Source organism: Balaenoptera borealis (assembly GCF_965194805.1).
Source record: "Balaenoptera borealis genome assembly, chromosome: 1".
Lineage (NCBI taxonomy): Eukaryota > Metazoa > Chordata > Mammalia > Artiodactyla > Balaenopteridae > Balaenoptera > Balaenoptera borealis.
This window is the reverse complement of record NC_138860.1, coordinates 27,507,526-27,526,629: the sequence shown is the minus strand read 5'-3', so window position 1 is coordinate 27,526,629 and position 19,104 is coordinate 27,507,526. Positions and strand designations below refer to the sequence as shown.

The 19,104-nt window shown below is 40.0% G+C and overlaps 1 protein-coding gene across 1 annotated transcript in view; it reads left to right on the top strand.

Annotated features, from left to right (window-relative positions):
* The window catches only part of CATSPERE (catsper channel auxiliary subunit epsilon), a 422,009-nt gene extending 407,737 nt beyond the window's left edge, over window positions 1–14,272 (top strand). Inside the window, exon 23 of the mRNA XM_082341607.1 lies at window positions 6,891–14,272. The gene's annotated coding sequence lies outside the window, so the exon portion shown is untranslated. The remainder of the gene's footprint in view (window positions 1–6,890) is intronic.
* The last annotated feature ends 4,832 nt before the right edge of the window (window positions 14,273–19,104 follow it).

Here is a 19,104-nt window from a genome sequence, read left to right as displayed (position 1 = left end):
CACAGCAAAAGAAACTTTAAGCAAAATGAAAAGACAACCCACAGAATGGGAGAAAACCTTTGCAAATGATGCAAACAACAAGGGATTAGTCTCCAAAATTTACAAACAGCTCATGCAGCTCAATATCAAAAAAAACAAACAAGGGCTTCCCTGGTGGCGCAGTGGTTAAGAATCCGCCTGCCAATGCAGGGGACACAGGTTCAAACCCTGGTCTGGGAAGATCCCACATGCCGAGGAGCAACTAAGCCTATGTGCCACAACTACTGAGCCTGTGCTCTAGAACCCGCGAGCCACAACTACTGAAGCCCCTGCACCTAGAGCCTGTGCTCCACAACAAGAGAAGCCACTGCAATGAGAAGTCCATGCACTGCAACGAAGAGTAGCCCCCACTTGCTGCAACTAGAGAAAACCTGCGCACAGCAACAAAGACCCAACACAGCCAAAAATAAATAAATTTATTAAAAAAAAAAAAAGTCTTCCAACAAACAGAAGTCCAGGACCACATGGCTTCACAGGCAAATTCTATCAAACATTTAGAGAAGAGCTAACACCTATCCTTCTCAAACTCTTCCAAAAAACTGCAGAGGGAAGAACACTCCCAAACTCATTCTGTGAGGCCAGCATCACCCTGATACAAAAACCAAACAAAGATATCACAAAAAAGGAAATTACAGACCAATATCACTGATGAATATACATGCAAAAGTCCTCAACAAAATACTAGCAAACAGAATCCAACAACACATTGAAAGGATCATACACCATGATCAATGGGATTCATCCCAGGAATGCAAGGATTCCTCAATATACACAAATCAATCAATGTGATACACCATATTAACAAACTGAAGAATAAAAACCATATGATCATCTCAACAGATGCAGAAAAAGCTTTTGACAAAATTCAACACCCATTTATGATAAAAACTCTCCAGAAAATGGGCATAGAGGGAACCTACCTCAACATAATAAAGGCCATATATGACAAACCACAGCAAACATCATTCTCAATGGTGAAAAACTGAAAGCATTTCCTCTAAGATCAGGAGCAAGACAAGGATGTCCACTCTCGCCACTATTATTCAACATAGTTTTGGAAGGCCTAGCCACGGCAATCAGAGAAGAAAAAGAAATAAAAGGAATCCAAAGCAGAAAAGAAGAAGTAAAACTGTCACTGTTTGCAGATGACATGATACTATACATAGATAATCCTAAAAATGCCACCAGAAAACTTGTAGAGCTGATCAATGAATTTGGTAAAGTAGCAGGATAAAATATTAATGCACAGAAATCTTTTGCATTCCTATACACTAACAACAAAAGATCAGAAAGAAATTAAGGAAACAATCCCATTTACCATTGCAACAAAAAGAATAAAAAACCTGGGAATAAACCTACCTAAGGAGGTAAAAGACCTGTACTCAGAAAACTATAAGACACTGATGAAAGAAATCAAAAGTGACACAAATAGTTGGAGAGATATACCATGTTCTTGGATTGGAAGAATCAATATTGTGAAAATGACTATACTACCCAAAACAATCTACAGATTCAATGCAATTCAAATTACCAATGGCATATTTTACAGAACTATAACAAAAAACTGAAAATTTGTATGGAGACAAAAAAGACCCCAAATAGCCAAAGCAATCTTGAGGGAAAAAAACGGAGCTGGAGGAATCAGAATCCCTGACTTCAGATTATGCTATAAAGCTACAGTAATCAAGACAATATGGTACTGGCACAAAAACAGAAATATAGATCAATGCAATAGGATAGAAAGCCCAGAGATAAACCCACGCACCTATGGTCAACTAATCTATGACAAAGGAGGCAAGGATATACAATGGAGAAAAGATAGTCTCTTCAATAAGTGGTGCTGGGAAAACTGGACAGCTACATGTAAAAGAATGAAATTAGAACACTCCCTAACACCACAGACAAAAAAACCCTCAAAATGGATTAAAGACCTAAATGTAAGACCAGACACTATAAAACTCTTAGAGAAAAACATAGGAAGCACACTCTTTGACATAAATCACAGCAAGATCTTTTTTGACCCTCCTCCTAGAGTAATGGAGATAAAAACAAAAGTAAACAAATGGGACCTAATGAAACTTAAAAGCTTTTGCACAGCAAAGGAAACCATAGAAAAGATGAAAAGACAACCCACAGAATGGGAGAAAATATTTGCAAATGAAGCAACTGACAAGGGATTAATCTCCAAAATATACAAGAAGCTCAATATCAAAAAAAACAAACAATCAAATCAAAAAATGGGCAGAAGACCTAAATAGACATTTCTCCAAAGAAGACATACAGATGGCCAAGAGGCACATGAAAAGTTGCTCAACATCACTAATTATTAGAGAAATGCAAATAAAAACTACAATGACATATCACCTCACACTGGTTAGAATGGGCATCATCAGAAAATCTACAAACAACAAATGCTGGAGAGGGTGTGGAGAAAAGGGAACCCTCTTGCCCTGTTAGTGGGAATGTAAATTGATACAGCCACTATGGAGAACAGTATGGAGGTTCCTTAAAAAACTAAAAATAGAATTACCATACAACCCAGCAATCCCACTACTGGGCATATACCCAGAGAAAACCATAATTCAAAAAGACACATGCACCCCAATGTTCATTGCAGCACTATTTACAATAGCCAGGTCATGGAAGCAACCTAAATGCCCATCGACAGACGAATGGATAAAGAAGATGTGGTACATATATACAATGGAATATTACTCGGCCATAAAAAGGAACAAAACTGGGTCATTTGTAGAGATGTGGATGGACCTAGAGTCTGTCATACAGGGTGAAGTAAGAAAGAGAAAAACAAATATTGTATAGCAATGCATATATGTGGAATCTAGAAAAATGGTACAGATGAACCTATCTGCAGGGCAGGAATAGAGATGCAGATGTAGAGAACAGACATGTAGACACAGTGGGGGAAGGGGAGGGTGGGACGAACTGGGAAAATAGAACTGACATACATACACTACCATGCTTAAAATAGATAGCAGGTGGGAACATGCCATAAAGCACAGGGAGCTCAGCTCGGTGTTCTGCAAATACCTAGATGGGTGGGATGGTGGGGGGAGGGAGGTCCAAGAGGGAGGGGATATATATATACGCATAGAGCTGATTCACCTCATTGTACAGCAGAAACTAACACATATTGTAAAGCAATTTTACTCCAATTAAAAAAAATTTTTTTAATAAATAAAATAGATAACCAGCAAGAACCTACTGTATAGCACAGGGAACTCTGCTCAATATTCTGTAATAACCTAAATGGGAAAAGAATTTGAAAAAGGGTACATGTATATGTATAACTGAATCACTTTGCTGTACACCTGAAACTAACACAACATTGTTAATCAATTATGCTCCAATATAAAACAAAAGTTAAAAAAAAAAAAAACTACAGTTGACCCTTGAACAACACAGGTTTGAACTGCACAGATCCACTTACATGTGGATTTTTTTTCAATAAATACATATATGTACTGTAAAAGTATTTTCTCTTCCTTATGATTTTCTTAATAACATTTTCTTTCCTCTAGCTTACTTTATTGTAAGAATATAGTATATAATACATATACCATACAAAATATGTGTTAATAGACTGTTATGTTACCAGTAAGGCTTCCAGTAAACAGTAGGCTATTAGTAATTAGGTTTGGGGGGAGTCCAAAGTTATATGTGGATTTTTGACCCCCCAGTGGTACCACTAACCCCAGTGTTGTTCCAGGGCACTCCATAAAGAAACACAAGAAAGGGATTATTTTACTGGTTACTTGAGGGAGAAGGATATGATTGGGATGGGGCACATGGAGGGTCTTCTCGGTGGCTGGCAAAATTTTATTTCTTGACCTGGGTGGTAGTTATAAGGTTGTTATAATGATTCATTAATATATGTCTTATAATTAAATATTAATACATTAACTGTTAATATAATATTGTATCAATATTAAATGTTAATAACAGATGTTAATTTAACATAAATATTAAATTAAATATTAATATATGTCTTACAGTAATTCATTACATTATACATTCATTTTTCTGTGATTTTCTGTATCTGTGCTTTGTTTTCCAACAGAAAGTTTTAAAATAATATAAAGAAATTGCAAGGCAGAAATTTGCAGAATCTTCTCACATCAACACAAATACACAGTGGGTTTTTGTAACTTTGTTTTTACACCTAACTTTAGAGCTATAATGTAATGATAATTACTGGAGTTAGCCACTAGGGTGTGTTATTTGTTGCCCATAGCATCTGTGTTTGCACTGAGAAAAGGGGTTTTTTTAATGTTCATGTAATGCCATGTACGTATTAGGATAAAGCAAGCAATTATTCATTGTCCTTTGATTACAATCTACATAAGTGAGTGACAGTGCTGGCAATTTTTATTTGGAAAGTTAGATTCAACATGTAAATACGGTGTATGTATTGAAAATACTACAGCTTTCTCCTCCTTTAAAAAAAGTCTTAATTTACTCTAATAAGTTATAATAAAGCCTCATAAACCATTATAACAAAACATTAGGACCTAACATGTGGAGAATGAAAGGTGAGACACTTTCAGTGTTGTCTTCTAATAAGGGATGAGAGCCCACTGGTAGGGGGAACAGAGACACTGAGGGCTATTCAGAAACTACTCTCAAATATGTTACCCAGCTCCAGGCAGGCGGAGAATAACAGTGCACCAGCCAGGTTTGAGGGCCAATCAGGAATGAAGGATGGTCTTTGAAGCACCAAGGCTTAGAACAAGGGTGAGGCCACTTGTGACTGCTAATCCAAAAACCATCTTTCTACCATTGTGAAGCAATTATACTCCAATAAAGATGTTTAAAAAAAAAAAAAAAAAGGAACCACCTTTCTTTATGTGCAATGAGGAAAGGGCTGCTTTCCATAGGATTTTATTGATATGAGCTCAGGCTAAGCTTGACAGTCCTGTATCTTAGGTCAGAAAGAATGGCTCTCCTGTAACAGCGGGAGAACAGGTGATACAACCTCTTTTTGTTAATAAATCATGTGCCTCAGCTGCTTTGTATTGCTAAGGAAATATTAATAAAAAGCTTATGAATTGTTCATAGGTTGAGAAAAAAAGATGCTTTGAACTTTAGAATTTTTCTACAAGGCTGCAATAGATAGTACAACAATAAATCTTAACCTTTAACTCTAATTGTTATTATGGCATTTGCCATACCTTTCCAGCCATCCTAAAGGTGTGATACAGTGTCCGTGGGTGTATATGTGTACAGTATATATTTGTTAGAATGGATTAGAATTATTCATTCTGGTTCCTTTTTGAGATTTCATGTATTAGTTCATTAGAAACACCTTAAGGTCACATATCCTTCCTACTGTGATGACAGGATCTTAGTGGTGAAGAGGTGGGATGCCAATCAATAGCGAAGAAAGGGAAGTGGAAAGGATGAATGGGCAGGATCACATTGGGAGGGTCACAGATTTTAAAATTTCCACTTGGGTGGACATCGTGTCTTTTCCCAAACCCCTAGTGCTCTTTAGAGACCCCATGCCTCACCCCCAGAGCCAAAAGCCAGCCTCTCTCATGTTAGAACATCCCCAGGAGCCTCTGGAACACACTTTGTCCCAGGCTGGCCCCTGGTTTAAGTCCCCCACGGTGTTCCCAACCTCTCAGCTTCCTCCCCACCCCACCCACTGCCAGCCTCACACCGCAGATGGCTGCCTCCTGCATGCTCATCTTCTGCTGCATTATGCAGTGGTTAAGCAAATGGACTGTGGCCTCAGAGAGAACAGAGTTAGAATCCCAGTTCAGCCACTTTCATGTGACCTTGGGCAAATTATTTAACCTCTCTAAGTCTCGGTTTCCTTTGCCATTCAATAAAGACGATAAGGATAATAATATTGGCTTAATATTGATTTTTTTTTTCAAAGCAAACACTCCCCTGTAACCGACTCCCAAATCAAGAAAGAGAAGAGCTGGCACCCAGCACTGCCACCCCCTCCCATTCACTGACCCCTCCCCCCAACTTCTAGATGATAGATTTATCTTGGTTTTGAACTTTATATAAATGGTAACCTACAGCATACACACTTTTACATCTGGCCTTTTCCACTCAACCTTCTATTTCTGAGATTCACCCAAGTTGTCACATTAACAGTAATTCTTTCGTTCTCATTCTACTGCTGATGAGTAATTGGATTGTTTCCAGTTTGGACTATTACCAAGAAAGCTTCTAGGAACAGGCTGGACGTAGCCTTAAGCAGTAGAAAAGAAACATGCTAAACCTTTACTGAAATGGGATGGAACAAAGTTCTCGACTTAAATTTACACATATTGAGTTATTACTGACAGGTAATGAAGCAAAATGGAAAAGAAGACAGGGTTTTAGACAAGGCACACTTGTGATAAATTCTGGACTTTCCACTTACTAATTGTGTGACTTAAGCAGTTGCTTGACCTCTCTGAGAATCAATTTATTCATCTGCCAAATAGTAATAAAAATATCTCCCTCATTTAGAGATAGAAATGGTCATACAAGAAGGTGTCTGCAAAGGCCATGGCAGGGTGCCTAGCATGCACAAAAGTGACTCTGAAGCATTTTAGGGGCAGGAGAGGAGCACAGGTACAAAGGCAGGAGGCCCTTCTCTCCTGGACGCATCAACTCAAGGTATTTATTCAAACATATCTCCTAGAAATATTTTTATTATAAAATTAACAAAGGGCAGGGAAATTTTTAAAACTTCAAAATGTTTGACCAAGTGAAACAAATGAATGAATCTAACTGAATATCAAGTTGGTGGCATAGCCACACAAAGAAAGACTAAAACACAGTATTGACGGCACACCCCTGGCAGGGTATACTCCAAGGACGAAAAGGAGATAGGTAGGTAGGTAGATAGATAGATAGATAGATAGATAGATAGATAGATAGATAGATAGATAGATAGGGATAGATAGGGAAAATCATTATACTATCTTAGGAACCAAGATTTTCAGCATAAAAGAAAAGAGACAGGAACATAAAATCCAGAAAACATGAGTAAAAATCCTGTAACCCATTAATATGTACTATTATTTGGTATACAGTAGCTATCTACTAAAAAGGCCAAGAAACAATCACACCTCATGGCAATGAGCATCCCTAGTGCCCAGATTGTAAATGTCCTAATTTGAATATCAATATAAATTCATAATTTAACAAAATTTTTCTTTCCATCTCTGCCCACTGAAAGAGCCTAGATGCAATGGCACCCCAGTAACAGAGAGGCCACATTGTTAGATACAGGAACCAATTCATGGCCAAAAATGGAACAATTTGAGTGTCAAAAGGCTAGTGGCTACAATGGATTGAAAAACAACTAAATTATAAAAATCCAGGTATTTATAATGATACTAATCATCCCCCCACACACACCCAAAAAACCATTTCTTGTCTTTGGAGGTTGCTACAGTACCAGCACATTTTTCTGAAAATTGCTAAATGAAGGAAAAGAGTCAAGCATTTATCCTGCCTTCATATTCAGCCTGTTTTTCAAGGTAACTAAATAGTTGATGAAGGAAAGTTCGTCTTTTTTTTTTTTTTTTTTCCACACACACACACTGTATTGGAAAGTTCTTCTTTACAGAAGTCTGGTTAATAAATCTGGAGGGAATGGTAGGCACTAATTAAATGAGGTATTTGGGTCACAGTTATCAATAGCTACTAAAACCGTCATCTGGAAGGTTGATGAGGAGCTTTAAAATAGTGGAATCAGGTTGACAGCACCACAATCTCACTTGGCCAGTCTTTGAAAGTAAGAAATGAAGTACGTGGCACCACAATGAAGTATTCTTGCCAGCAAACCTGAATCTAATCAAGCCTCTGGTTCTAACTACCAGTTTACAGGAAACAGGAGGGTACAGGAACAAGTAAATGAACCAGCAACAATCAGTTAGCCAAATCCAACAGAGGGGAAATTCTACAGGCAAATAAACTGGTTTCTTCAAAAAATACATGTCTTGAAAAAAAATGGAAATTATTAAAATAGATTAAAATAGACTCAAAAGAGATAGCCACCAAAGGGAGTTTGTAAACCTTGTTTGGGTCCCAATTTGAAGACATCAACTGGAAAATGACATTTTTGAGACGTTCAGGGAAATGTGAATATAAACTGGATTCTTATTCATGTTACTGGTAGTAATTTTATTAAACGTAATAATACCAATGAGGTTATTTTTTTTTCTAAATGCTCTTATCTCTCAGAGATAGCTACTTTAGTATTTATGGTAAAATAATGCAATGTCTGTGAATTTTTTTTTTTTTTTTTGGCTGCGTCGTGTCTTAGTTGCGGCATACAGGATCTTTCGTTGTGGTGCATGGGCTCTTCATTGCAGCGTGCGGGCTTCTCTCTAGTTGTGGCATGAGGGGTTTTTTTTTTCTCTCTCTAGTTGTGGTGCACGAGCTCCAGAGTGCATGGGCTCTGTAGTTTGCAGCACGTGGGCTCTCTAGTTGAGGTGCTCTGGCTCAGTAGTTGTGGCGTGCAGGCTTAGTTGCTCCGTGGCATGTGGGATCTTAGTTCTCTGACCAGGGAGTGAACCTGCGTCCCCTGCATTGGAAGGCAGATTCTTTACCACTGCACCACCAGGGAAATCCCTTCAATGTCTGTGATTTGCTTTAAAATATTCTAGCAGAAAAAGGGGATGGAGTGATATAAATGAAATGATAGGTCAAAGGTTGATTGTTGAAGCTAGATAAGGGATACTTGAGAGCTCATTATGTTATTCCCTCTATTTTGGGGTATATTTGAAATCTTTCAAAATAAAAAAAAAATTTTAATTCTACTTAGAATTTAAATTTATGTCAGTGGTGTAAACTATAGTAAATCTCATTAATTTGGAGTAGTGGCAATCAAGGCCAGACTAAATTAATTTTTAAATTATAATTCTAATTTTAGTATAATTGTATTTAATTTCAACAGACTGTATCTTTATTGCTTATAAGCTGATGCAATGACTTGGACTGAGAAGTTTTAAAGAGTTTGTAAATAAAATATCAATTATTGAATCCAGATGTTAAATGTAACCTTTCTCATGGTCAGAGTTTCAGCAAAGGCCCCAGAGGCCAAATATCAATAGTAAACAATAAGTGTCAAGGTCCGCACTTATCAATTGAGACACTGACTAGACTAGACCATCTACACCAGACTTGTGAAGGGCAAAATCCAAGCTAGTTCCACCAGCATTAGATCACCACCCTCTTCTAACCTTATGAAGAGGGCGAGGGAATTTCTTTGGTGCTGAGCTGTGTGTCCCCTCCCATTCCACTGTGGGGGAAGGGCTGAGGGTCCTCCCTTCTCACTCAAGCTTGTGGAGGGGCTCCAAAAGGCCCCTTGAGAGAGCATGGAGCTGGGGAGACGTAAAGGTGGGCATTTGAAAGGTGAGAGGCCAAGGCAGAACTGTCCCACAGAACTGTCTGTGGGCAGAGTGAGGAGAATCACTTAGAAATGAGCTGTAGAGACCTTCAAGATGGCGGAAGATTAAGACGTGGAGATCAACTTCCTCCCAACAAATACATCAGAAATACATCTACATGTGGAACATCTCCTACAGAACACCTGCTGAACGCTGGCAGAAGACCTCAGACCTCCCAAAAGGCAAGAAACTCCCCACGTACCTGGGTAGGGCAAAAGAAAAAAGAAAAAACAGAGACAAAAGAATAGGGATGGGACCTGCACCTCTGGGAGGGAGATGTGAAGGAGGAAAGGTTTCCACACACTAGGAAGCCCCTTCACTGGTGGAGACTGTGGGTGGCGGAGTGGGGAGCTTCAGAGCCAAAGAGGAGAGCACAGCAGCAGGGGTGCAGAGGGCAAAGCGGAGAGATTCCTGCACAGAGGATCGGTGCCGACCAGCAATCACCAGCCCGAGATGCTTGTCTGCTCACCTGCTGGGGCAGATGGGGGCTGGGAGCTGAGGCTCGGGCTTCAGAGGTCAGAACCCAGGGAGAGGACTGGGGTTGGCTGCGTGAACACAGCCTGAAAGGGGCTAGTGCACCACAGCTAGTTGGGAGGGAGTCCAGGGAAAAGTCTGGACGTGCCTAAGAGGCAAGAGACCATTGTTTTGGGGTGCGTGAGGAGAGGGGATTCAGAGCACCGCCTAAACGAGCTCCAGAGACGGGCGCGAGCCGTGGCTATCAGTGTGGACCCCAGAGATGGGCATGAAATGCTAAGGCTGCTGCTGCTGCCACCAAGAAGCCTGTGTGCAAGCACAGGTCACTATCCACACCGCCCCTCCCGGGAGCCTGTGCAGCTTGCCACTGCCAGGGTCCTGTGATCCAGGGACAACTTCCCCGGGAGAACACACGGCACGCCTCAGGCTGGTGCAACGTCACGCCGGCTTCTGCTGCCACAGGTTCACCCGCATTCCATACCCCTCCCTCCCCCCGGCCAGAGTCCCCTTATCAGCTGCTCCTTTAACCCCGTCCTGTCTGAGCGAAGAAAAGATGCCGTCAGGCGACCGACATGAAAAGGCAGGGCCAAATCCAAAGCTGAACCCCAGGAGCCGTGCGAACAAAGAAGAGAAAGGGACATTTCTCCCAGCAGCCTCAGGAGCAGCAGATTAAACCTCCACAATCAACTTGATGTACCCTGCATCTGTGGAATACCTGAATAGACAACAAATCCTCCCAGAATTGAGCGGTGGACTTTGGGAGCAAGGATATATATATTTTTTTCCTCTTTCTCTTTTTGTGAATGTGTATGCGTATGTGTATGCTTCTTTGTGTGATTTTGTCTGTATAGCTTTGCTTTTACCATTTGTCCTAGGGTTCTGTCTGTCCATTTTTGGGTATTTTGGGGTTTGTTTTTTTGTTTGTTTGTTTTGTTTTATTTTTATTTTTATTTTTTTTAGTATAGTTTTTACTGCTTCTAATCATTGGTGGTTTTGTTTTTTGGTTTGGGTGCTCTCTTCTTTCTTTCTTCCTTTTTTTTCTTTTTTTAAATTACTCTTTAATTTTTTTATTTTTAATAATTTTTTATTTTAATAACTATTTTATTTCATTTTATTTTTTTCTTTCTTTCTTTCATTTTTTTCTCCCTTTCTTCTGAGCCGTGTGGCTGATAGGGGCTTGGTGCTCTGGCCGAGTGTCAGGCTTGTGCCTCTGAGGTGGGAGAGCTGAGTTCAGGACATTCGTCCACCAGAGACCTCCCGGCTCCATGTAATATCAAACGGCAAAAGCTCTCCCAGAAATCTCCATCTCAACACTAAGACCTAGCTCCACTCAACGACCAGCAAGCTACAGTGCTGGACACCCTATGCCAAACAACTAGCAAGACAGGAACACAACCCCACCCATTAGAAGAGAGGCTGCCTAAAATCATAATAAGTTCACAGGCACCCCAAAACACACCACCAGATGCGGTCCTGCCCACCAGAAAGACAAGATCCAGACTCATCCACCAGAACACAGGCACTAGTCCCCTCCACCAGGAAGCCTACACAACCCACTGAACCAACCTCACCCACTGGGGGCAGACACCAAAAACAACGGGAACTACGAACCTGCAGCCTGCAAAAAGGAGACCCCAAACACAGTAAGTTAAGCAAAATGAGAAGACAGAGAAACACACAGCAGATGAAGGAGCAAGGTAAAAACCCACCAGACCAAACAAATGAAGAGGAAATAGACAGTCTACCTGAAAAAGAATTCAGAGTAATGATAGTAAAGATGATCCAAAATCTTGGAAATAGAATGGAGAAAATTAAAGAAATGTTTAACAAGGACCTAGAAGACCTAAAGAGCAAACAAACAATGATGAACAACACAATTAATGAAATTAAAAATTCTCTAGAAGGAATCAATAGCAGAATAACTGAGGCAGAAGAACGGATAAGTGACCTGGAAGATAAAATAGTGGAAATAGCTACTGCAGAGCCAAATAAAGAAAAAAGAATGAGAAGAATTGAGGGCAGTCTCAGAGACCTCTGGCACAACATTAAACACACCACCATTCAAATTATAGGGGTCCCAGAAGAAGAAGAGAAAAAGAAAAGGACTGAGAAAATTTGAATAGATTATGGTTGAAAACTTCCCTAATATGGGAAAGGAAATAGTTAATCAAGTCCAGGAAGCACAGAGAGTCCCATACAGGATAAATCCAAGGAGAAACAAGCCAAAACACATATTAATCAAACTATCAAAACATAAACTCGAAGAAAAAATATTAAAAGCAGCAAGGGAAAAACAACAAATAACATGCAAGGGAATCCCCATAAGGTTAACAGCTGATCTTTCAGCAGAAACTCTGCAAGCCAGAAGGGAGTGGCAGGACATATTTAAAATGATGAAAGGGAAAAACCTACAACCAAGATTACTCTACCCAGCAAGGATCTCATTCAGATTTGACGGAGAAATTAAAACTTTTACAGACAAGCAAAAGCTAACAGAATTCAGCACCACAAAACCAGCTTTACAACAAATGCTAAAGGAAATTCTCTAGGCAGGAAACACAAGAGAAGGAAAACACCTACAATAACAAATCCAAAACAATTAAGAAAATGGTAATAGGAACATACATATCAATAATTACCTTAAATGTAAATGGATTAAATGCTCCCACCAAAAGACATAGACTGCCTGAATGGATAGAAAAACAAGACCTGTATATATGCTGTCTACAAGAGACCCACTTCAGATCTAGGGACACATACAGACTGAAAGTGAGGGGATGGAAAAAGATATTCCATGCAAATGGAAATCAAAAGAAAGCTGGAGTAGCAATTCTCATATAAGACAAAATAGACTTTAAAATAAAGACTATTACAAGAGACAAAGAAGGACACTACATAATGATCAAGGAATCAATCCAAGAAGAAGATTTAACAATTGTAAATATTTATGCACCCAACATAGGAGCACCTCACTACATAAGGCAAATGCTAACAGCCAAAAAGGGGAAATCGACAGTAACACAATCATAGTAGGGGACTTTAACACCCCACTTTCACCAAAGGACAGATCATCCAAAATGAAAATAAATAAGGAAACACAAGCTTTAAATGATACATTAAACAAGATGGACTTGATATTTATAGGACATTCCATCCAAAAACAACAGAATACAGTTTCTTCTCAAGTGCTCATGGAACATTCTCCAGGATAGATCATATCTTGGGTTACAAAATCAAGCCTTGGTAAATTTAAGAAAATTGAAATAGTATCAAGTATCTTTTCCGACCACAATGCTATGAGACTAGATATCAATTACAGGAAAAAATCTGAAAAAATACAAACACATGGAGGTTAAAACATACACTACTAAATAATGAAGAGATCACTGAAGAAATCAAAGAGGAAATCAAAAAATACCTAGAAACAAAATCACAATGAAAACACAATGACCCAAAACCTATGGGATGCAGCAAAAGCCATTCTAAGAGGGAAGTTTATAGCAATACAATTCTACCTCAAAAAACAAGAAACATCTCAAATAAACAACTTAACCTTACACCTAAAGCAATTAGAGAAAGAAGAACAAAAAAAGCTCAAAGTTAGCAGAAGAAAAGAAATCATAAAGATCAGATCAGAAATAAATCAAAAAGAAATGAAGGAAACGATAGCAAAGATCAATAAAACTAAAAGCTGGTTCTTTGAGAAGATAAACAACATTGATAAACCATTATCCAGACTCATCAAGAAAAAAAGGGAGAAAACTCAACAGAATTAGAAATGAAAAAGGAGAACTAACAACTGACACTGCAGAAATACAAAGGATCATGAGAGTTTACTACAAGCAACTCTATGCCAATAAAATGGACAACCTGGAAGAAACGGACACATTCTTAGAAAAGCACAACCTTCTGAGACGGAACCAGGAAGAAATAGAAAATATAAACAGACCAATCACCAGCACTGAAACTGAAACTGTGATTAATAATCTTCCAACAAACCATAGCCCAGGACCAGAAGGCTTCACAGGCGAATTCTATCAAACATTTAGGGAAGAGCTAACACCTATCCTTCTCAAACTCTTCCAAACTACAGCAGAGGGAGGAACACTCCCAAACTCTTTCTACGAGGCCACCATCACCCTGATGCCAAAACCAGAGAAAGATGTCACAAAGAAAGAAAACTACAGGCCAATATCACTGATGAACATAGATGCAAAAATCCTCAACAAAATACTAGCAAACAGAATCCAATAGCACATTAAAGGGATCATACACCATGATTAAGTGGAGTTTATCCTAGGAATGCAAGGATTCTTCAATATATGCAAATCAATAAATGTGATACCCCATATTAACAAATTGAAGGAGAAAAACCATATGATCATCTCAGTAGATGAAGAAAAAGCTTTTGACAAAATTCAACACCCATTTATGATAAAAACCCTCCAGAAAGTAGGCACAGAGGGAACTTACCTCAACATAATAAAGGCCATATATGACAAACCCACAGCCAACATCGTTCTCAATGGTGAAAACCTGAAACCATTTCCATTAAGATCAGGAACAGAGCAAGGTCGCCCACTCTCACCACTTATTCAACATAGTTTTGGAAGTTTTAGCCACAGCAATCAGAGAAGAAAAAGTAATAAAAGGAATCCAAACTGGAAAAGAAGAAGTAAAGCTGTCACTGTTTGCAGATGACATGAGACTATACATAGAGAATCCTAAAGATGCTACCAGAAAACTACTAGAGCTAATCAATGAATTTGGTTAAGTAGCAAGATACAAAATTAATGCACAGAAATCTCTTGCATTCCTATACACTAATGATGAAAAATCTGAAAGAGAAATTAAGGAAACACTCCCATTTACCATTGCAACAAACAGAATTAAATTAAATAGGAATAAACCTACCTAAGTAGACAAACGACCTGTATGCAGAAAACTATAAGACACTGATGAAAGAAATTAAATATGATACAAACAGATGGAGAGATATACCATGTTCTTGGATTGGAACAATCAACATTGTGAAAATAACTATACCACCCAAAGCAATCTGCAGATTCAATGTAATCCCTATCAAACTACCAATGGCATTTTTCACAGAACTAGAACTAAAAAAAAAATTTCACAATTTGCATGGAAACACAAAAGACCCCAAATAGTCAAAGCAATCTTGAGAAAGAAAAATGGAACTGGAGGAATTAGGCTCCCTGACTTCAGACTATACTACAAAGCTACAGTAATCAAGACAGTATAGTACTGGCACAAAACCAGAAATATAGATCAATGGAACAGGATAGAAAGCCCAGAGATAAACCCACACACATATGGTCACCTTATTTTTCATAAAGGAGGCAAGAATATACAATGGAGAAAAGACAGCCTCTTCAATAAGTGGTGCTGGGAAAACTGGACAGCTACATGTAAAAGAATGAAATTAGAACACTCTCTAACACCATACACAAAAATAAACTCAAAATGAGTTAAAGACCTAAGTGTAAGGCCAGACACCATAAAACTCTTAGAGGAAAACTTAGGCAGAACACCCTATGACATAAATCACAGCAAGATCCTTTTTGACCCACATCCTAGAGAAATGGAAATGAAAACAAAAATAAACAAATGGGACTCCCCTGGTGGCACAGTGGTTGAGAATCTGCCTGCCAATGCAGGGGACACGGGTTCGAGCCCTGGTCTGGGAGGATCCCACATGCCGCGGAGCAACTAGGCCCGTGAGCCACAACTACTGAGCCTGCGCGTCTGGACCCCGTGCTTCACAACAAGAGAGGCCGCGATAGTGAGAGGCCCGCGCACCGCGATGAAGAGCGGCCCCCGCTTGCCACAATTAGAGAAAGCTCTCGCACAGAAACGAAGACCTAACACAGCCATAAATAAATAAATAAATAAATAAATTTTAAAAAAATAAAAATAACAAATAAACAAACGGGACCTAATGAAACTTAAAAGCTTTTGCACAGCAAAGGAAACCATAAACAAGACCAAAAGGCAACCCTCAGAATGGAAGAAAATATTTGCAAATGAAGCAACTGACAAGGGATTAATCTCCAAAATTTACAAGCAGCTCATTCAGCTCAATATTAAAAAAACAAACAACCCAATCCAAAAATGGGCAGAAGACCTAAATAGACATTTCTCCAAAGAAGATATACAGATTGCCAACAAACACATGAAAGAATGCTCAACATCACTAATCATTAGAGAAATGCAAATGAAAACTACAATGAGGTATCACCTCACACCAGTCAGAATAGCCATCATCAAAAAAATCTACAAACAGGGGCTTCCCTGGTGGTGCAGTGGTTGAGAATCTGCCTGCCAATGCAGGGGACACGGGTTCGAGCCCTGGTCTGGGAAGATCCCACATGCCGTGGAGCAACTGGGCCAGAGAGCCACAATTACTGAGCCTGCACATCTGGAGCCTGTGCTCCACAACAAGAGAGGCCGCGATAGTGAGAGGCCCGTGCACCGTGATGAAGAGTGGCCCCCGCTTGCCACAACTAGAGAAAGCCCTCGCACAGAAACGAAGACCCAACACAGCCATAAATAAATAAATAAATAAAAGCTTTATTTAAAAAAAAAAAATTAAAAAAAAAATTCTACAAACAGTAAATGCTGGAGAGGGTGTGGAGAAAAGGGAACCCTCTTGCACTGTTGGTGGGAATGTAAATTGATACAGCCACTATGGAGAACAGTATGGAGGTTCCTTAAAAAACTAAAAATAGAACTACCATACGACCCAGCAATCCCACTACTGGGCATATACCCTGAGAAAACCATAATTCAAAAAGAGTCATGTACCACAATGTTCATTGCAGCTCTATTTACAATAGCCAGGACATGAAAGCAACCTAAGTGTCCATTGACAGATGAATGGATAAAGATGTGGCACATATGTACAATGGAATATTACTCAGCCATAAAAAGAAACGAAATTGATTTATTTGTAGTGAGGTGGATGGACCTAGAGTTTGTCATACAGAGTGAAGTAAGTCAGAAAGAGAAAAACAAATACCGTATGCTAACACATATATATGGAATCTAAAAAAATAAAAATAAAAATATGGTTATGAAGAACCTAGGGGCAGGACAGCAGTAAAGACACAGATGTAGAGAATGGACTTGAGGACACAGGGAGGGGGAAGGGTAAGCTGGGATGAAGTGAGAGAGTGGCATGGACTTATATATACTACCAAATGTAAAAATAGATAGCTATTGGGAAGCAGCCGCATAGCACAGGGAGATCAGCTTGGTGCTTTGTGACCACCTAGAGGGGTAGGATAGGGAGGGTGGGAGGGAGACGCAAGAGGGTGGAGATATGGGGATATATGTATATGTATAGCTGATTCACTTTGTTGTAAAGCAGAAACTAACACAACATTGCAAAGCAATAATACTCCAATAAAGAAGTTTAAAAAAAAAAGAAATGAGCTGTACTTCCCTGATGGCAGATCAAGGGAAAATGTTTCCAGGGACCATATGTGGACCCTATGATGGGGTGGTGTCTGGAGTTATCTAAGGACTTCATCTAAGAGCACACCCAGAGGTGGGACCTCCTAGACAGGAGGTCAGAAGGTTACCTAAGAGCACCAGCTAGAGGTGGGGTCAGAAGGGCCCCCCTTGTGCACACCACCTCCACAGACAACCGTCGCCGCACCGTGGCCCATTTACAGCAGCGCCAACCACTGCTCTCTCCCCCATTCCACCCTCTCCTCGATCCAACCCAGAGGGGTCAGAAACTGCTGCTAGTTTTCCAGCCTTAAGTAGGCCCAAGCTCAGAAAGGGGGGAAATTTAGAATATAAATAAATTTCGAGTTTCAATATAACTCAATGGGATTTTAGGCTATTCAAATGACAGATGTAGAAACCAAAAAAGCTATGGGACATATTCATAGTTTCATCGACAGAATGAGTCCACAGAGTAAGGTTAATTCAAATTACCTGCTAAGTCCAGTTTTTTCAATAAACCACTTAAAATACTTCTAAATTCTTGGCAATAACTTTGAGAGTGAGGAGGGAAATGGCATGCATGAGACTGAAAAATTAGGGAAGTCGAGTACTAAGGATTTTGGTTCTTTATCCTAAAAACAATTAAGAGCCACTGAAAGGTTTTAGGTGGTGGATTACAAGACAGGATTTTATATGTTGTGGCCACAGTGGGCCACGTGGTTTAGGGTGGGGTGGGTGGGAGCTGGGCTGGTGTGGAAGCAGGAAAACCAGTTAGGAAACTGGTAATCCAGCAGAATGATAATGGTGACTCTGATGGAGATGCAGAAAATGGAAAGACATGAGCGGATATTAGACTTATTCAGATGATCATATCTACAGGGCTTGTTCACGATTAGCTTCAGGGTCGGGGTAGGGGACAGTTGGGGGGAGCAAAGAGATTATTCCTCGGTTTCTGGATTGAGCACCTGGGTGGGTGTGGTGCATTTTAACAAAGAAGAACACAACAGGGGAGGTTTGGTGGGAAAGGTGGTAAGCGTAGTTCTGGCAAGTTGAAGTACCTGTGAGAGATCCCGGGAAAGCTGTCAGGTAGGAGATGGAGAGCAGAGCCTGGAGTTCAGGAAACAGGGTGGGACCACAGGCTCCAGTGGAAGTGGGTGGTGAGTGCAGCCTGGGAGGGCTGGACTTGCTGGGCCGGGTGAGAAGGGACAGCAGGGCCAGAGCCCCAGGTAAATGAGGGGATGGTAGAGGAGATAAAGCCAACAAGAAAATTTCAAAGTAGAGGCCAGAAAGCAACCAAGAGGAGTGAAAAAGAATGATGACTTCAAAGTTTAGGGAGAAATAAAACACAATGTTAGATGTTGTTGAATGGCCAATCAAAATAAAGACTTAAAAATGGCCTTTAAGAATTCTTTTTCTCTTTTAAATTATTTATTTAATTATTTATTTATTTTTATTTATGGCTGTGTTGGGTCTTCGTTTCTGTGCAAGGGCTTTCTCTAGTTGTGGCAAGTGGGGGCCACTCTTCATCTCAGTGCACGGGCCTCTCACTGACGTGGCCTCTCTTGTAGCGGAGCACAAGCTCCAGACGCGCAGGCTCAGTAGTTGTGGCGCACGGGCTTAGTTGCTCCACGGCATGTGGGATCCTCCCAGACCAGGGCTCGAACCCGTGTCCCCTGCATTGGCAGGCAGATTCTCA